Raw genomic sequence first — 20,799 nt, 5'->3', positions numbered from 1 at the left:
AGAACCCGCTAAGCCATTACAGCGACATTTGTTTTGATTGGATGTGGAAAGCTGTTAAACTCAGTGTTCACTATAGAAAGTACAGCGACAGCTCTTTTGATTATCGGAACAAGCTTCTGCGAAAACCTGTTACAGTCAGTGTTCACAATAGAAAGTATCCTAGCCTAAAACAGCGTATATAAAACTCCCGTGCTTAACCCTCAGAAAGTTTCACTGCGTCACATTTCAAAAGGATAAAACATAAGCAAAAAGAAACCTATGAAGCGGATCTGGGATTTGGGATCAGATATTGTCACCCAAAATACACATAAATAGGACTTATAAAATCCTAATCCCAGATCCGTAACTGCTGTTAACACGACATCTCCTAATTTTCGGCACCTATATGAACTGGTAATGTCAATTAATGGAGCACAAAGACCACGCCTGTTAAGGTATTGATTTGCTATTTTTTTTAATCGCTGGTTAACATAGCACAGTGATATAGATAATACGTCTAATTAAATGAACTGTTTCATTATTTCATTTACTAAAACTATTTTACTTCCAAGCCCAGGTGAACTCTCCACACAACTTAGAATTGAATAGTAAATAACAATCACAGATATGAACTCACCGACAAATGCATATGGGTATATTTTTTACACAAAACCATATTCTGTGGTTGCTCCTGGGCAGTCAACCCTGTCTCGCCTGCAGCTGGTCCAAAACACAGTGGCTAGGTTGGTACCAGAAAAAAGGAAGCATTTTCCACTCCTTTTTAAATTAGAGGTCCTCTGTTTACCAGTTTTAGCTACCGGATACAGTTTAATGATTTAATCAGGGGTGGCATCATAAAGCAGCCTGGGATTTGGATACACCAAATTCAAAGCGGTCCCTGCAGAGACTTTCTGAACACTTCCCCTGCCTGACTTAGGAGAATCCCTCTTGTTAAAACAAATGCATAACACAAACATCATTAATCTTACATAAGCATCAATTTTCGTTGCATTTCTGAAATTCATGATTGCATATGAGGTGTTTTATGTTACTTGCCATTCATTTTTTTTCTTGCAATGCAGCAATAAATATCTTGAACGAAATAATCCAAGCTGATCTTCTGGCTTGTTGTTCAGAGGATAGGAAAAGGGCTATTTTGTGGAACCTACTCAATGTTTCTATGCTAATTAACTGTCCAAACTCATACCTACCTCTACTTCTAATTTACCAACACTCTCCTCTCGCTACCCAACATGCATCGCTGCCTTTTCGTTAACTTTACGCGGACTTTTCTAAATGAATGCTCGCAGTGTTGATTTGCACATTACTTTGGTTAAAAAGCTTCACCTGTTGTGTAGTCCCCTTGTTTAGTGGTTTGAGAGGGTTTTAAGCATGATTTGGGAACACACCGTCAGTGAGGTCAGTAGCGCAGACCCTAAAGTCTTCAACTCCACGGAACGTGAAGTCAGCTTTGCGCAGTGGCAGTATCGTAGTCTATGAGGTTTATCCGAGGCGCGATTATTGCTAGTTGAAAACTTTACCCAATACCCCGCCGTAACGACTTGCAATATAGTCGGTACTGGCAATTTTTGACAGTCTCTATGGGGACTGATGAGTCTGGTTAAAAATAGGTTTGTTAGAGTGTTTTTTGGTTGGCGTCATTAGGGATGTGGTACATGCAATGCAGTGTTTTATATACTTTCGGACTTAAAATAGAAGCGAGGTCTTTGAGTCTAATAAGCACGCAACTACAAGGGGGGAATCTGTTGTTGACCAGTTCATAGCTTGGTCCTGTACAGCTAAAACTTAATGAAATAAGACTTTTACAATAGCATTGCTTTCTAAGACTCATATACATCGACTTCCAGTAATATCGAAGTGCATCACTAGGATTATATTGTTTTTAAACATGACCTCGCGTTTGTTATTACTGGTTCGTTTCTAGGTCAAATGTACAAGATCAAAGCTGACTAGTAATGAAGTAAGGGTTAAGCAGCAAAATGTCACATTATGCTTTGTAACGAATTCTGTTAAGTGCCAAGCTGCTTAGCATTAGCACCAAACTTACTCATTCATCTTACTTTCTGTTTCTTCCCGCTCGGAGTCACGGTGGGACCGGAGCCTATCCAAAATTATTGCACGTATGGCAGGAGAACCCCCTTGACAGGGCACGAGTCACAGGGTTACTGGATCAGTCAACTGCTGGAATCATCGCAGATTTCCTAATGTTTTCTTTTTGACCCAATGATAAAATTCAGTTTCAGTTGGATCAGTTTGTTTGCTTTCATTTGTTCTTTTTTTTCGATTTAAATTCTCTTCACGGTTTCCCTCTGAATATTAAACCATCCATCTTCTCTGCGTTTTTTGTAGTTTACTGCAAGACAACCCTTTGTTATTTTTGCTCAATAGCGTGCAGGCTGCTGCTCTCTGTCGCTTTCTGTCCCGGGGGTGCGCGACCGCCTCTGTGATGACGTCACAGAGAAACCCGTCTATACCCAGGGTCAAGTCAGGCAAATACAACAAATGAGTCACATAAACACCGAGGTTTATAAGAAGGACTAGGAAACCACGAATTATCTACAGTGGGGTGTCCACGTGTAGAACCCGCCAAGCCATTACAGCGACATTTGTTTTGATTGGATGTGGAAAGCTGTTAAACTCAGTGTTCACTATAGAAAGTACAGCGACAGCTCTTTTGATTATCGGAACAAGCTTCTGCGAAAACCTGTTACAGTCAGTGTTCACAATAGAAAGTATCCTAGCCTACAACAGCGTATATAAAACTCCCGTGCTTAACCCTCAGAAAGTTTCACTGCGTCACATTTCAAAAGGATAAAACATAAGCAAAAAGAAACCTATGAAGCGGATCTGGGATTTGGGATCAGATATTGTCACCCAAAATACACATAAATAGGACTTATAAAATCCTAATCCCAGATCCGTAACTGCTGTCAACACGACATCTCCTAATTTTCGGCACCTATATGAACTGGTAATGTCAATTAATGGAGCACAAAGACCACGCCTGTTAAGGTATTGATTTGTTATTTTTTTTCATCGCTGGTTAACATAGCACAGTGATATAGATAATACGTCTAATTAAATGAACTGTTTCATTATTTCATTTACTAAAACTATTTTACTTCCAGGCCCAGGTGAACTCTCCACACAACTTAGAATTGAATAGTAAATAACAATCACAGATATGAACTCACCGACAAATGCATATGGGTATATTTTTTACACAAAACCATATTCTGTGGTTGCTCCTGGGCAGTCAACCCTGTCTCGCCTGCAGCTGGTCCAAAACACAGTGGCTAGGTTGGTACCAGAAAAAAGGAAGCATTTTCCACTCCTTTTTAAATTAGAGGTCCTCTGTTTACCAGTTTTAGCTACCGGATACAGTTTAATGATTTAATCAGGGGTGGCATCATAAAGCAGCCTGGGATTTGGATACACCAAATTCAAAGCGGTCCCTGCAGAGACTTTCTGAACACTTCCCCTGCCTGACTTAGGAGAATCCCTTTTGTTAAAACAAATGCATAACACAAACATCATTAATCTTACATAAGCATCAATTTTCGTTGCATTTCTGAAATTCATGATTGCATATGAGGTGTTTTATGTTACTTGCCATTCATTTTTTTTCTTGCAATGCAGCAATAAATATCTTGAACGAAATAATCCAAGCTGATCTTCTGGCTTGTTGTTCAGAGGATAGGAAAAGGGCTATTTTGTGGAACCTACTCAATGTTTCTATGCTAATTAACTGTCCAAACTCATACCTACCTCTACTTCTAATTTACCAACACTCTCCTCTCGCTACCCAACATGCATCGCTGCCTTTTCGTTAACTTTACGCGGACTTTTCTAAATGAATGCTCGCAGTGTTGATTTGCACATTACTTTGGTTAAAAAGCTTCACCTGTTGTGTAGTCCCCTTGTTTAGTGGTTTGAGAGGGTTTTAAGCATGATTTGGGAACACACCGTCAGTGAGGTCAGTAGCGCAGACCCTAAAGTCTTCAACTCCACGGAACGTGAAGTCAGCTTTGCGCAGTGGCAGTATCGTAGCCTATGAGGTTTATCCGAGGCGCGATTATTGCTAGTTGAAAACTTTACCCAATACCCCGCCGTAACGACTTGCAATATAGTCGGTACTGGCAATTTTTGACAGTCTCTACGGCGACTGATGAGTCTGGTTAAAAATAGGTTTGTTAGAGTGTTTTTTGCTTGGCGTTATTAGGGATGTGGTACATGCAATGCAGTGTTTTATATACTTTCGGACTTAAAATAGAAGCGAGGTCTTTGAGTCTAATAAGCACGCAACCACAAGGGGGGAATCTGTTGTTGACCAGTTCATAGCTTGATCCTGTACAGCTAAAACTTAATGAAATAAGACTTTTACAATAGCATTGCATTTTAAGACTCATATACATCGACTTCCAGTAATATCGAAGTGCATCACTAGGATTATATTGTTTTTAAACATGACCTCGCGTTTGTTATTACTGGTTCGTTTCTAGGTCAAATGTACAAGATCAAAGCTGACTAGTAATGAAGTAAGGGTTAAGCAGCAAAATGTCACATTATGCTTTGTAACGAATTCTGTTAAGTGCCAAGCTGCTTAGCATTAGCACCAAACTTACTCATTCATCTTACTTTCTGTTTCTTCCCGCTCGGAGTCACGGTGGGACCGGAGCCTATCCAAAATTATTGCACGTATGGCAGGAGAACCCCCTTGACAGGGCACGAGTCACAGGGTTACTGGATCAGTCAACTGCTGGAATCATCGCAGATTTCCTAATGTTTTCTTTTTGACCCAATGATAAAATTCAGTTTCAGTTGGATCAGTTTGTTTGCTTTCATTTGTTCTTTTTTTTCGATTTAAATTCTCTTCACGGTTTCCCTCTGAATATTAAACCATCCATCTTCTCTGCGTTTTTTGTAGTTTACTGCAAGACAACCCTTTGTTATTTTTGCTCAATAGCGTGCAGGCTGCTGCTCTCTGTCGCTTTCTGTCCCGGGGGTGCGCGACCGCCTCTGTGATGACGTCACAGAGAAACCCGTCTATACCCAGGGTCAAGTCAGGCAAATACAACAAATGAGTCACATAAACACCGAGGTTTATAAGAAGGACTAGGAAACCACGAATTATCTACAGTGGGGTGTCCACGTGTAGAACCCGCCAAGCCATTACAGCGACATTTGTTTTGATTGGATGTGGAAAGCTGTTAAACTCAGTGTTCACTATAGAAAGTACAGCGACAGCTCTTTTGATTATCGGAACAAGCTTCTGCGAAAACCTGTTACAGTCAGTGTTCACAATAGAAAGTATCCTAGCCTACAACAGCGTATATAAAACTCCCGTGCTTAACCCTCAGAAAGTTTCACTGCGTCACATTTCAAAAGGATAAAACATAAGCAAAAAGAAACCTATGAAGCGGATCTGGGATTTGGGATCAGATATTGTCACCCAAAATACACATAAATAGGACTTATAAAATCCTAATCCCAGATCCGTAACTGCTGTCAACACGACATCTCCTAATTTTCGGCACCTATATGAACTGGTAATGTCAATTAATGGAGCACAAAGACCACGCCTGTTAAGGTATTGATTTGTTATTTTTTTTAATCGCTGGTTAACATAGCACAGTGATATAGATAATACGTCTAATTAAATGAACTGTTTCATTATTTCATTTACTAAAACTATTTTACTTCCAAGCCCAGGTGAACTCTCCACACAATTTAGAATTGAATAGTAAATAACAATCACAGATATGAACTCACCGACAAATGCATATGGGTATATTTTTTACACAAAACCATATTCTGTGGTTGCTCCTGGGCAGTCAACCCTGTCTCGCCGGCAGCTGGTCCAAAACACAGTGGCTAGGTTGGTACCAGAAAAAAGGAATCATTTTCCACTCCTTTTTAAATTAGAGGTCCTCTGTTTACCAGTTTTAGCTACCGGATACAGTTTAATGATTTAATCAGGGGTGGCATCATAAAGCAGCCTGGGATTTGGATACATCAAATTCAAAGCGGTCCCTGCAGAGACTTTCTGAACACTTCCCCTGCCTGACTTAGGAGAATCCCTTTTGTTAAAACAAATGCATAACACAAACATCATTAATCTTACATAAGCATCAATTTTCGTTGCATTTCTGAAATTCATGATTGCATATGAGGTGTTTTATGTTACTTGCCATTCATTTTTTTTCTTGCAATGCAGCAATAAATATCTTGAACGAAATAATCCAAGGTGATCTTCTGGCTTGTTGTTCAGAGGATAGGAAAAGTGCTATTTTGTGGAACCTACTCAATGTTTCTATGCTAATTAACTGTCCAAACTCATACCTACCTCTACTTCTAATTTACCAACACTCTCCTCTCGCTACCCAACATGCATCGCTGCCTTTTCGTTAACTTTACGCGGACTTTTCTAAATGAATGCTCGCAGTGTTGATTTGCACATTACTTTGGTTAAAAAGCTTCACCTGTTGTGTAGTCCCCTTGTTTAGTGGTTTGAGAGGTTTTAAGCATGATTTGGGAACACACCGTCAGTGAGGTCAGTAGCGCAGACCCTAAAGTCTTCAACTCCACGGAACGTGAAGTCAGCTTTGCGCAGTTGCAGTATCGTAGCCTATGAGGTTTATTCGAGGCGCGATTATTGCTAGTTGAAAACTTTATCCAATACCCCGCCGTAACGACTTGCAATATAGTCGGTACTGGCAATTTTTGACAGTCTCTACGGGGACTGTCGAGTCTGGTTAAAAATAGGTTTGTTAGAGTGTTTTTTGGTTGGCGTCATTAGGGATGTGGTACATGCAATGCAGTGTTTTATATACTTTCGGACTTAAAATAGAAGCGAGGTCTTTGAGTCTAATAAGCACGCAACTACAAGGGGGGAATCTGTTGTTGACCAGTTCATAGCTTGGTCCTGTACAGCTAAAACTTAATGAAATAAGACTTTTACAATAGCATTGCTTTCTAAGACTCATATACATCGACTTCCAGTAATATCGAAGTGCATCACTAGGATTATATTGTTTTTAAACATGACCTCGCGTTTGTTATTACTGGTTCGTTTCTAGGTCAAATGTACAAGATCAAAGCTGACTAGTAATGAAGTAAGGGTTAAGCAGCAAAATGTCACATTATGCTTTGTAACGAATTCTGTTAAGTGCCAAGCTGCTTAGCATTAGCACCAAACTTACTCATTCATCTTACTTTCTGTTTCTTCCCGCTCGGAGTCACGGTGGGACCGGAGCCTATCCAAAATTATTGCACGTATGGCAGGAGAACCCCCTTGACAGGGCACGAGTCACAGGGTTACTGGATCAGTCAACTGCTGGAATCATCGCAGATTTCCTAATGTTTTCTTTTTGACCCAATGATAAAATTCAGTTTCAGTTGGATCAGTTTGTTTGCTTTCATTTGTTCTTTTTTTTCGATTTAAATTCTCTTCACGGTTTCCCTCTGAATATTAAACCATCCATCTTCTCTGCGTTTTTTGTAGTTTACTGCAAGACAACCCTTTGTTATTTTTGCTCAATAGCGTGCAGGCTGCTGCTCTCTGTCGCTTTCTGTCCCGGGGGTGCGCGACCGCCTCTGTGATGACGTCACAGAGAAACCCGTCTATACCCAGGGTCAAGTCAGGCAAATACAACAAATGAGTCACATAAACACCGAGGTTTATAAGAAGGACTAGGAAACCACGAATTATCTACAGTGGGGTGTCCACGTGTAGAACCCGCCAAGCCATTACAGCGACATTTGTTTTGATTGGATGTGGAAAGCTGTTAAACTCAGTGTTCACTATAGAAAGTACAGCGACAGCTCTTTTGATTATCGGAACAAGCTTCTGCGAAAACCTGTTACAGTCAGTGTTCACAATAGAAAGTATCCTAGCCTACAACAGCGTATATAAAACTCCCGTGCTTAACCCTCAGAAAGTTTCACTGCGTCACATTTCAAAAGGATAAAACATAAGCAAAAAGAAACCTATGAAGCGGATCTGGGATTTGGGATCAGATATTGTCACCCAAAATACACATAAATAGGACTTATAAAATCCTAATCCCAGATCCGTAACTGCTGTCAACACGACATCTCCTAATTTTCGGCACCTATATGAACTGGTAATGTCAATTAATGGAGCACAAAGACCACGCCTGTTAAGGTATTGATTTGTTATTTTTTTTCATCGCTGGTTAACATAGCACAGTGATATAGATAATACGTCTAATTAAATGAACTGTTTCATTATTTCATTTACTAAAACTATTTTACTTCCAGGCCCAGGTGAACTCTCCACACAACTTAGAATTGAATAGTAAATAACAATCACAGATATGAACTCACCGACAAATGCATATGGGTATATTTTTTACACAAAACCATATTCTGTGGTTGCTCCTGGGCAGTCAACCCTGTCTCGCCTGCAGCTGGTCCAAAACACAGTGGCTAGGTTGGTACCAGAAAAAAGGAAGCATTTTCCACTCCTTTTTAAATTAGAGGTCCTCTGTTTACCAGTTTTAGCTACCGGATACAGTTTAATGATTTAATCAGGGGTGGCATCATAAAGCAGCCTGGGATTTGGATACACCAAATTCAAAGCGGTCCCTGCAGAGACTTTCTGAACACTTCCCCTGCCTGACTTAGGAGAATCCCTTTTGTTAAAACAAATGCATAACACAAACATCATTAATCTTACATAAGCATCAATTTTCGTTGCATTTCTGAAATTCATGATTGCATATGAGGTGTTTTATGTTACTTGCCATTCATTTTTTTTCTTGCAATGCAGCAATAAATATCTTGAACGAAATAATCCAAGCTGATCTTCTGGCTTGTTGTTCAGAGGATAGGAAAAGGGCTATTTTGTGGAACCTACTCAATGTTTCTATGCTAATTAACTGTCCAAACTCATACCTACCTCTACTTCTAATTTACCAACACTCTCCTCTCGCTACCCAACATGCATCGCTGCCTTTTCGTTAACTTTACGCGGACTTTTCTAAATGAATGCTCGCAGTGTTGATTTGCACATTACTTTGGTTAAAAAGCTTCACCTGTTGTGTAGTCCCCTTGTTTAGTGGTTTGAGAGGGTTTTAAGCATGATTTGGGAACACACCGTCAGTGAGGTCAGTAGCGCAGACCCTAAAGTCTTCAACTCCACGGAACCTGAAGTCAGCTTTGCGCAGTGGCAGTATCGTAGCCTATGAGGTTTATCCGAGGCGCGATTATTGCTAGTTGAAAACTTTACCCAATACCCCGCCGTAACGACTTGCAATATAGTCGGTACTGGCAATTTTTGACAGTCTCTACGGCGACTGATGAGTCTGGTTAAAAATAGGTTTGTTAGAGTGTTTTTTGGTTGGCGTCATTAGGGATGTGGTACATGCAATGCAGTGTTTTATATACTTTCGGACTTAAAATAGAAGCGAGGTCTTTGAGTCTAATAAGCACGCAACCACAAGGGGGGAATCTGTTGTTGACCAGTTCATAGCTTGATCCTGTACAGCTAAAACTTAATGAAATAAGACTTTTACAATAGCATTGCATTTTAAGACTCATATACATCGACTTCCAGTAATATCGAAGTGCATCACTAGGATTATATTGTTTTTAAACATGACCTCGCGTTTGTTATTACTGGTTCGTTTCTAGGTCAAATGTACAAGATCAAAGCTGACTAGTAATGAAGTAAGGGTTAAGCAGCAAAATGTCACATTATGCTTTGTAACGAATTCTGTTAAGTGCCAAGCTGCTTAGCATTAGCACCAAACTTACTCATTCATCTTACTTTCTGTTTCTTCCCGCTCGGAGTCACGGTGGGACCGGAGCCTATCCAAAATTATTGCACGTATGGCAGGAGAACCCCCTTGACAGGGCACGAGTCACAGGGTTACTGGATCAGTCAACTGCTGGAATCATCGCAGATTTCCTAATGTTTTCTTTTTGACCCAATGATAAAATTCAGTTTCAGTTGGATCAGTTTGTTTGCTTTCATTTGTTCTTTTTTTTCGATTTAAATTCTCTTCACGGTTTCCCTCTGAATATTAAACCATCCATCTTCTCTGCGTTTTTTGTAGTTTACTGCAAGACAACCCTTTGTTATTTTTGCTCAATAGCGTGCAGGCTGCTGCTCTCTGTCGCTTTCTGTCCCGGGGGTGCGCGACCGCCTCTGTGATGACGTCACAGAGAAACCCGTCTATACCCAGGGTCAAGTCAGGCAAATACAACAAATGAGTCACATAAACACCGAGGTTTATAAGAAGGACTAGGAAACCACGAATTATCTACAGTGGGGTGTCCACGTGTAGAACCCGCCAAGCCATTACAGCGACATTTGTTTTGATTGGATGTGGAAAGCTGTTAAACTCAGTGTTCACTATAGAAAGTACAGCGACAGCTCTTTTGATTATCGGAACAAGCTTCTGCGAAAACCTGTTACAGTCAGTGTTCACAATAGAAAGTATCCTAGCCTACAACAGCGTATATAAAACTCCCGTGCTTAACCCTCAGAAAGTTTCACTGCGTCACATTTCAAAAGGATAAAACATAAGCAAAAAGAAACCTATGAAGCGGATCTGGGATTTGGGATCAGATATTGTCACCCAAAATACACATAAATAGGACTTATAAAATCCTAATCCCAGATCCGTAACTGCTGTCAACACGACATCTCCTAATTTTCGGCACCTATATGAACTGGTAATGTCAATTAATGGAGCACAAAGACCACGCCTGTTAAGGTATTGATTTGTTATTTTTTTTCATCGCTGGTTAACATAGCACAGTGATATAGATAATACGTCTAATTAAATGAACTGTTTCATTTTTTCATTTACTAAAACTATTTTACTTCCAGGCCCAGGTGAACTCTCCACACAACTTAGAATTGAATAGTAAATAACAATCACAGATATGAACTCACCGACAAATGCATATGGGTATATTTTTTACACAAAACCATATTCTGTGGTTGCTCCTGGGCAGTCAACCCTGTCTCGCCTGCAGCTGGTCCAAAACACAGTGGCTAGGTTGGTACCAGAAAAAAGGAAGCATTTTCCACTCCTTTTTAAATTAGAGGTCCTCTGTTTACCAGTTTTAGCTACCGGATACAGTTTAATGATTTAATCAGGGGTGGCATCATAAAGCAGCCTGGGATTTGGATACACCAAATTCAAAGCGGTCCCTGCAGAGACTTTCTGAACACTTCCCCTGCCTGACTTAGGAGAATCCCTTTTGTTAAAACAAATGCATAACACAAACATCATTAATCTTACATAAGCATCAATTTTCGTTGCATTTCTGAAATTCATGATTGCATATGAGGTGTTTTATGTTACTTGCCATTCATTTTTTTTCTTGCAATGCAGCAATAAATATCTTGAACGAAATAATCCAAGCTGATCTTCTGGCTTGTTGTTCAGAGGATAGGAAAAGGGCTATTTTGTGGAACCTACTCAATGTTTCTATGCTAATTAACTGTCCAAACTCATACCTACCTCTACTTCTAATTTACCAACACTCTCCTCTCGCTACCCAACATGCATCGCTGCCTTTTCGTTAACTTTACGCGGACTTTTCTAAATGAATGCTCGCAGTGTTGATTTGCACATTACTTTGGTTAAAAAGCTTCACCTGTTGTGTAGTCCCCTTGTTTAGTGGTTTGAGAGGGTTTTAAGCATGATTTGGGAACACACCGTCAGTGAGGTCAGTAGCGCAGACCCTAAAGTCTTCAACTCCACGGAACGTGAAGTCAGCTTTGCGCAGTGGCAGTATCGTAGCCTATGAGGTTTATCCGAGGCGCGATTATTGCTAGTTGAAAACTTTACCCAATACCCCGCCGTAACGACTTGCAATATAGTCGGTACTGGCAATTTTTGACAGTCTCTACGGGGACTGATGAGTCTGGTTAAAAATAGGTTTGTTAGAGTGTTTTTTGGTTGGCGTCATTAGGGATGTGGTACATGCAATGCAGTGTTTTATATACTTTCGGACTTAAAATAGAAGCGAGGTCTTTGAGTCTAATAAGCACGCAACCCCAAGGGGGGAATCTGTTGTTGACCAGTTCATAGCTTGATCCTGTACAGCTAAAACTTAATGAAATAAGACTTTTACAATAGCATTGCATTTTAAGACTCATATACATCGACTTCCAGTAATATCGAAGTGCATCACTAGGATTATATTGTTTTTAAACATGACCTCGCGTTTGTTATTACTGGTTCGTTTCTAGGTCAAATGTACAAGATCAAAGCTGACTAGTAATGAAGTAAGGGTTAAGCAGCAAAATGTCACATTATGCTTTGTAACGAATTCTGTTAAGTGCCAAGCTGCTTAGCATTAGCACCAAACTTACTCATTCATCTTACTTTCTGTTTCTTCCCGCTCGGAGTCACGGTGGGACCGGAGCCTATCCAAAATTATTGCACGTATGGCAGGAGTACCCCCTTGACAGGGCACGAGTCACAGGGTTACTGGATCAGTCAACTGCTGGAATCATCGCAGATTTCCTAATGTTTTCTTTTTGACCCAATAATAAAATTCAGTTTCAGTTGGATCAGTTTGTTTACTTTCATTTGTTCTTTTTTTTTCGATTTAAATTCTCTTTACGGTTTCCCTCTGAATATTAAACCATCCATCTTCTCTGCGTTTTTTGTAGTTTACTGCAAGACAACCCTTTGTTATTTTTGCTCAATAGCGTGCAGGCTGCTGCTCTCTGTCGCTTTCTGTCCCGGGGGTGCGCGACCGCCTCTGTGATGACGTCACAGAGAAACCCGTCTATACCCAGGGTCAAGTCAGGCAAATACAACAAATGAGTCACATAAACACCGAGGTTTATAAGAAGGACTAGGAAACCACGAATTATCTACAGTGGGGTGTCCACGTGTAGAACCCGCTAAGCCATTACAGCGACATTTGTTTTGATTGGATGTGGAAAGCTGTTAAACTCAGTGTTCACTATAGAAAGTACAGCGACAGCTCTTTTGATTATCGGAACAAGCTTCTGCGAAAACCTGTTACAGTCAGTGTTCACAATAGAAAGTATCCTAGCCTACAAAAGCGTATATAAAACTCCCGTGCTTAACCCTCAGAAAGTTTCACTGCGTCACATTTCAAAAGGATAAAACATAAGCAAAAAGAAACCTATGAAGCGGATCTGGGATTTGGGATCAGATATTGTCACCCAAAATACACATAAATAGGACTTATAAAATCCTAATCCCAGATCCGTAACTGCTGTCAACACGACATCTCCTAATTTTCGGCACCTATATGAACTGGTAATGTCAATTAATGGAGCACAAAGACCACGCCTGTTAAGGTATTGATTTGTTATTTTTTTTAATCGCTGGTTAACATAGCACAGTGATATAGATAATACGTCTAATTAAATGAACTGTTTCATTATTTCATTTACTAAAACTATTTTACTTCCAAGCCCAGGTGAACTCTCCACACAACTTAGAATTGAATAGTAAATAACAATCACAGATATGAACTCACCGACAAATGCATATGGGTATATTTTTTACACAAAACCATATTCTGTGGTTGCTCCTGGGCAGTCAACCCTGTCTCGCCTGCAGCTGATCCAAAACACAGTGGCTAGGTTGGTACCAGAAAAAAGAAAGCATTTTCCACTCCTTTTTAAATTAGAGGTCCTCTGTTTACCAGTTTTAGCTACCGGATACAGTTTAATGATTTAATCAGGGGTGGCATCATAAAGCAGCCTGGGATTTGGATACACCAAATTCAAAGCGGTCCCTGCAGAGACTTTCTGAACACTTCCCCTGCCTGACTTAGGAGAATCCCTTTTGTTAAAACAAATGCATAACACAAACATCATTAATCTTACATAAGCATCAATTTTCGTTGCATTTCTGAAATTCATGATTGCATATGAGGTGTTTTATGTTACTTGCCATTCATTTTTTTTCTTGCAATGCAGCAATAAATATCTTGAACGAAATAATCCAAGCTGATCTTCTGGCTTGTTGTTCAGAGGATAGGAAAAGGGCTATTTTGTGGAACCTACTCAATGTTTCTATGCTAATTAACTGTCCAAACTCATACCTACCTCTACTTCTAATTTACCAACACTCTCCTCTCGCTACCCAACATGCATCGCTGCCTTTTCGTTAACTTTACGCGGACTTCTCTAAATGAATGCTCGCAGTGTTGATTTGCACATTACTTTGGTTAAAAAGCTTCACCTGTTGTGTAGTCCCCTTGTTTAGTGGTTTGAGAGGGTTTTAAGCATGATTTGGGAACACACCGTCAGTGAGGTCAGTAGCGCAGACCCTAAAGTCTTCAACTCCACGGAACGTGAAGTCAGCTTTGCGCAGTGGCAGTATCGTAGCCTATGAGGTTTATCCGAGGCGCGATTATTGCTAGTTGAAAACTTTACCCAATACCCCGCCGTAACGACTTGCAATATAGTCGGTACTGGCAATTTTTGACAGTCTCTACGGGGACTGATGAGTCTGGTTAAAAATAGGTTTGTTAGAGTGTTTTTTGGTTGGCGTCATTAGGGATGTGGTACATGCAATGCAGTGTTTTATATACTTTCGGACTTAAAATAGAAGCGAGGTCTTTGAGTCTAATAAGCACGCAACCAAAAGGGGGGAATCTGTTGTTGACCAGTTCATAGCTTGATCCTGTACAGCTAAAACTTAATGAAATAAGACTTTTACAATAGCATTGCATTTTAAGACTCATATACATCGACTTCCAGTAATATCGAAGTGCATCACTAGGATTATATTGTTTTTAAACATGACCTCGCGTTTGTTATTACTGGTTCGTTTCTAGGTCAAATGTACAAGATCAAAGCTGACTAGTAATGAAGTAAGGGTTAAGCAGCAAAATGTCACATTATGCTTTGTAACGAATTCTGTTAAGTGCCAAGCTGCTTAGCATTAGCACCAAACTTACTCATTCATCTTACTTTCTGTTTCTTCCCGCTCGGAGTCACGGTGGGACCGGAGCCTATCCAAAATTATTGCACGTATGGCAGGAGAACCCCCTTGACAGGGCACGAGTCACAGGGTTACTGGATCAGTCAACTGCTGGAATCATCGCAGATTTCCTAATGTTTTCTTTTTGACCCAATAATAAAATTCAGTTTCAGTTGGATCAGTTTGTTTACTTTCATTTGTTCTTTTTTTTTCGATTTAAATTCTCTTTACGGTTTCCCTCGGAATATTAAACCATCCATCTTCTCTGCGTTTTTTGTAGTTTACTGCAAGACAACCCTTTGTTATTTTTGCTCAATAGCGTGCAGGCTGCTGCTCTCTGTCGCTTTCTGTCCCGGGGGTGCGCGACCGCCTCTGTGATGACGTCACAGAGAAACCCGTCTATACCCAGGGTCAAGTCAGGCAAATACAACAAATGAGTCACATAAACACCGAGGTTTATAAGAAGGACTAGGAAACCACGAATTATCTACAGTGGGGTGTCCACGTGTAGAACCCGCTAAGCCATTACAGCGACATTTGTTTTGATTGGATGTGGAAAGCTGTTAAACTCAGTGTTCACTATAGAAAGTACAGCGACAGCTCTTTTGATTATCGGAACAAGCTTCTGCGAAAACCTGTTACAGTCAGTGTTCACAATAGAAAGTATCCTAGCCTACAACAGCGTATATAAAACTCCCGTGCTTAACCCTCAGAAAGTTTCACTGCGTCACATTTCAAAAGGATAAAACATAAGCAAAAAGAAACCTATGAAGCGGATCTGGGATTTGGGATCAGATATTGTCACCCAAAATACACATAAATAGGACTTATAAAATCCTAATCCCAGATCCGTAACTGCTGTCAACACGACATCTCCTAATTTTCGGCACCTATATGAACTGGTAATGTCAATTAATGGAGCACAAAGACCACGCCTGTTAAGGTATTGATTTGTTATTTTTTTTCATCGCTGGTTAACATAGCACAGTGATATAGATAATACGTCTAATTAAATGAACTGTTTCATTATTTCATTTACTAAAACTATTTCACTTCCAAGCCCAGGTGAACTCTCCACACAACTTAGAATTGAATAGTAAATAACAATCACAGATATGAACTCACCGACAAATGCATATGGGTATATTTTTTACACAAAACCATATTCTGTGGTTGCTCCTGGGCAGTCAACCCTGTCTCGCCTGCAGCTGGTCCAAAACACAGTGGCTAGGTTGGTACCAGAAAAAAGGAAGCATTTTCCACTCCTTTTTAAATTAGAGGTCCTCTGTTTACCAGTTTTAGCTACCGGATACAGTTTAATGATTTAATCAGGGGTGGCATCATAAAGCAGCCTGGGATTTGGATACACCAAATTCAAAGCGGTCCCTGCAGAGACTTTCTGAACACTTCCCCTGCCTGACTTAGGAGAATCCCTTTTGTTAAAACAAATGCATAACACAAACATCATTAATCTTACATAAGCATCAATTTTCGTTGCATTTCTGAAATTCATGATTGCATATGAGGTGTTTTATGTTACTTGCCATTCATTTTTTTTTTCTTGCAATGCAGCAATAAATATCTTGAACGAAATAATCCAAGCTGATCTTCTGGCTTGTTGTTCAGAGGATAGGAAAAGGGCTATTTTGTGGAACCTACTCCATGTTTCTATGCTAATTAACTGTCCAAACTCATACCTACCTCTACTTCTAATTTACCAACACTCTCCTCTCGCTACCCAACATGCATCGCTGCCTTTTCGTTAACTTTACGCGGACTTTTCTAAATGAATGCTCGCAGTGTTGATTTGCACATTACTTTGGTTAAAAAGCTTCACCTGTTGTGTAGTCCCCTTGTTTAGTGGTTTGAGAGGGTTTTAAGCATGATTTGGGAACACACCGTCAGTGAGGTCAGTAGCGCAACCCTAAAGTCTTCAACTCCACGGAACGTGAAGTCAGCTTTGCGCAGTGGCAGTATCGTAGCCTATGAGGTTTATCCGAGGCGCGATTATTGCTAGTTGAAAACTTTACCCAATACCCCGCCGTGACGACTTGCAATATAGTCGGTACTGGCAATTTTTGACAGTCTCTACGGGGACTGATGAGTCTGGTTAAAAATAGGTTTGTTAGAGTGTTTTTTGGTTGGCGTCATTAGGGATGTGGTACATGCAATGCAGTGTTTTATATACTTTCGGACTGAAAATAGAAGCGAGGTCTTTGAGTCTAATAAGCACGCAACCACAAGGGGGGAATCTGTTGTTGACCAGTTCATAGCTTGATCCTGTACAGCTAAAACTTAATGAAATAAGACTTTTACAATAGCATTGCTTCCTAAGACTCATATACATCGACTTCCAGTAATATCGAAGTGCATCACTAGGATTATATTGTTTTTAAACATGACCTCGCGTTTGTTATTACTGGTTCGTTTCTAGGTCAAATGTACAAGATCAAAGCTGACTAGTAATGAAGTAAGGGTTAAGCAGCAAAATGTCACATTATGCTTTGTAACGAATTCTGTTAAGTGCCAAGCTGCTTAGCATTAGCACCAAACTTACTCATTCATCTTACTTTCTGTTTCTTCCCGCTCGGAGTCACGGTGGGACCGGAGCCTATCCAAAATTATTGCACGTATGGCAGGAGAACCCCCTTGACAGGGCACGAGTCACAGGGTTACTGGATCATTCAACTGCTGGAATCATCGCAGATTTCCTAATGTTTTCTTTTTGACCCAATAATAAAATTCAGTTTCAGTTGGATCAGTTTGTTTGCTTTCATTTGTTCTTTTTTTTCGATTTAAATTCTCTTTACGGTTTCCCTCTGAATATTAAACCATCCATCTTCTCTGCGTTTTTTGTAGTTTACTGCAAGACAACCCTTTGTTATTTTTGCTCAATAGCGTGCAGGCTGCTGCTCTCTGTCGCTTTCTGTCCCGGGGGTGCGCGACCGCCTCTGTGATGACGTCACAGAGAAACCCGTCTATACCCAGGGTCAAGTCAGGCAAATACAACAAATGAGTCACATAAACACCGAGGATTATAAGAAGGACTAGGAAACCACGAATTATCTACAGTGGGGTGTCCACGTGTAGAACCCGCTAAGCCATTACAGCGACATTTGTTTTGATTGGATGTGGAAAGCTGTTAAACTCAGTGTTCACTATAGAAAGTACAGCGACAGCTCTTTTGATTATCGGAACAAGCTTCTGCGAAAACCTGTTACAGTCAGTGTTCACAATAGAAAGTATCCTAGCCTAAAACAGCGTATATAAAACTCCCGTGCTTAACCCTCAGAAAGTTTCACTGCGTCACATTTCAAAAGGATAAAACATAAGCAAAAAGAAACCTATGAAGCGGATCTGGGATTTGGGATCAGATATTGTCACCCAAAATACACATAAATAGGACTTATAAAATCCTAATCCCAGATCCGTAACTGCTGTCAACACGACATCTCCTAATTTTCGGCACCTATATGAACTGGTAATGTCAATTAATGGAGCACAAAGACCACGCCTGTTAAGGTATTGATTTGTTATTTTTTTTCATCGCTGGTTAACATAGCACAGTGATATAGATAATACGTCTAATTAAATGAACTGTTTCATTATTTCATTTACTAAAACTATTTCACTTCCAAGCCCAGGTGAACTCTCCACACAACTTAGAATTGAATAGTAAATAACAATCACAGATATGAACTCACCGACAAATGCATATGGGTATATTTTTTACACAAAACCATATTCTGTGGTTGCTCCTGGGCAGTCAACCCTGTCTCGCCTGCAGCTGGTCCAAAACACAGTGGCTAGGTTGGTACCAGAAAAAAGGAAGCATTTTCCACTCCTTTTTAAATTAGAGGTCCTCTGTTTACCAGTTTTAGCTACCGGATACAGTTTAATGATTTAATCAGGGGTGGCATCATAAAGCAGCCTGGGATTTGGATACACCAAATTCAAAGCGGTCCCTGCAGAGACTTTCTGAACACTTCCCCTGCCTGACTTAGGAGAATCCCTTTTGTTAAAACAAATGCATAACACAAACATCATTAATCTTACATAAGCATCAATTTTCGTTGCATTTCTGAAATTCATGATTGCATATGAGGTGTTTTATGTTACTTGCCATTCATTTTTTTTCTTGCAATGCAGCAATAAATATCTTGAACGAAATAATCCAAGCTGATCTTCTGGCTTGTTGTTCAGAGGATAGGAAAAGGGCTATTTTGTGGAACCTACTCAATGTTTCTATGCTAATTAACTGTCCAAACTCATACCTACCTCTACTTCTAATTTACCAACACTCTCCTCTCGCTACCCAACATGCATCGCTGCCTTTTCGTTAACTTTACGCGGACTTTTCTAAATGAATGCTCGCAGTGTTGATTTGCACATTACTTTGGTTAAAAAGCTTCACCTGTTGTGTAGTCCCCTTGTTTAGTGGTTTGAGAGGGTTTTAAGCATGATTTGGGAACACACCGTCAGTGAGGTCAGTAGCGCAGACCCTAAAGTCTTCAACTCCACGGAACGTGAAGTCAGCTTTGCGCAGTGGCAGTATCGTAGCCTATGAGGTTTATCCGAGGCGCGATTATTGCTAGTTGAAAACTTTACCCAATACCCCGCCGTAACGACTTGCAATATAGTCGGTACTGGCAATTTTTGACAGTCTCTACGGGGTTAAAAATAGGTTTGTTAGAGTGTTTTTTGGTTGGCGTCATTAGGGATGTGGTACATGCAATGCAGTGTTTTATATTCTTTCGGACTGAAAATAGAAGCGAGGTCTTTGAGTCTAATAAGCACGCAACTACAAGGGGTGAATCTGTTGTTGACCAGTTCATAGCTTGGTCCTGTACAGCTAAAACTTAATGAAATAAGACTTTTACAATAGCATTGCTTTCTAAGACTCATATACATCGACTTCCAGTAATATCGAAGTGCATCACTAGGATTATATTGTTTTTAAACATGACCTCGCGTTTGTTATTACTGGTTCGTTTCTAGGTCAAATGTACAAGATCAAAGCTGACTAGTAATGAAGTAAGGGTTAAGCAGCAAAATGTCACATTATGCTTTGTAACGAATTCTGTTAAGTGCCAAGCTGCTTAGCATTAGCACCAAACTTACTCATTCATCTTACTTTCTGTTTCTTCCCGCTCGGAGTCACGGTGGGACCGGAGCCTATCCAAAATTATTGCACGTATGGCAGGAGAACCCCCTTGACAGGGCACGAGTCACAGGGTTACTGGATCAGTCAACTGCTGGAATCATCGCAGATTTCCTAATGTTTTCTTTTTGACCCAATAATAAAATTCAGTTTCAGTTGGATCAGTTTGTTTGCTTTCATTTGTTCTTTTTTTTCGATTTAAATTCTCTTTACGGTTTCCCTCTGAATATTAAACCATCCATCTTCTCTGCGTTTTTTGTAGTTTACTGCAAGACAACCCTTTGTTATTTTTGCTCAATAGCGTGCAGGCTGCTGCTCTCTGTCGCTTTCTGTCCCGGGGGTGCGCGACCGCCTCTGTGATGACGTCACAGAGAAACCCGTCTATACCCAGGGTCAAGTCAGGCAAATACAACAAATGAGTCACATAAACACCGAGGTTTATAAGAAGGACTAGGAAACCACGAATTATCTACAGTGGGGTGTCCACGTGTAGAACCCGCTAAGCCATTACAGCGACATTTGTTTTGATTGGATGTGGAAAGCTGTTAAACTCAGTGTTCACTATAGAAAGTACAGCGACAGCTCCTTTGATTATCGGAACAAGCTTCTGCGAAAACCTGTTACAGTCAGTGTTCACAATAGAAAGTATCCTAGCCTAAAACAGCGAATATAAAACTC

At 40.2% G+C, this 20,799-nt stretch overlaps 8 non-coding genes across 8 annotated transcripts; all 8 read left to right on the top strand.

Moving 5' to 3' along the window:
- The first annotated feature begins 1,446 nt into the window (after positions 1-1,446).
- On the top strand, positions 1,447-1,587 carry LOC140550412 (U4 spliceosomal RNA). The gene has a single exon (XR_011979115.1). It is a non-coding gene; the product is annotated as a U4 spliceosomal RNA (small nuclear RNA).
- A 2,437-nt stretch (positions 1,588-4,024) lies between these two features.
- On the top strand, positions 4,025-4,165 carry LOC140550418 (U4 spliceosomal RNA). The gene has a single exon (XR_011979121.1). It is a non-coding gene; the product is annotated as a U4 spliceosomal RNA (small nuclear RNA).
- Positions 4,166-6,601: 2,436 nt separating this feature from the next.
- LOC140550451 (U4 spliceosomal RNA) lies at positions 6,602-6,742 on the top strand. Its single transcript, XR_011979151.1, has one exon. It is a non-coding gene; the product is annotated as a U4 spliceosomal RNA (small nuclear RNA).
- A 2,437-nt stretch (positions 6,743-9,179) lies between these two features.
- Positions 9,180-9,320, top strand: LOC140550416 (U4 spliceosomal RNA). Its single transcript, XR_011979119.1, has one exon. It is a non-coding gene; the product is annotated as a U4 spliceosomal RNA (small nuclear RNA).
- Positions 9,321-11,757: 2,437 nt separating this feature from the next.
- LOC140550369 (U4 spliceosomal RNA) lies at positions 11,758-11,898 on the top strand. Its single transcript, XR_011979074.1, has one exon. It is a non-coding gene; the product is annotated as a U4 spliceosomal RNA (small nuclear RNA).
- Positions 11,899-14,336: 2,438 nt separating this feature from the next.
- Positions 14,337-14,477, top strand: LOC140550368 (U4 spliceosomal RNA). Its single transcript, XR_011979073.1, has one exon. It is a non-coding gene; the product is annotated as a U4 spliceosomal RNA (small nuclear RNA).
- A 2,439-nt stretch (positions 14,478-16,916) lies between these two features.
- On the top strand, positions 16,917-17,057 carry LOC140550408 (U4 spliceosomal RNA). The gene has a single exon (XR_011979111.1). It is a non-coding gene; the product is annotated as a U4 spliceosomal RNA (small nuclear RNA).
- Positions 17,058-19,494: 2,437 nt separating this feature from the next.
- On the top strand, positions 19,495-19,635 carry LOC140550420 (U4 spliceosomal RNA). Its single transcript, XR_011979122.1, has one exon. It is a non-coding gene; the product is annotated as a U4 spliceosomal RNA (small nuclear RNA).
- The last annotated feature ends 1,164 nt before the right edge of the window (positions 19,636-20,799 follow it).

This window comes from Salminus brasiliensis, chromosome 2, assembly GCF_030463535.1.
Source record: "Salminus brasiliensis chromosome 2, fSalBra1.hap2, whole genome shotgun sequence".
Lineage (NCBI taxonomy): Eukaryota > Metazoa > Chordata > Actinopteri > Characiformes > Bryconidae > Salminus > Salminus brasiliensis.
Note: the sequence above shows the minus strand (reverse complement) of the source record. Positions and strands in the feature narration are given on the sequence as shown.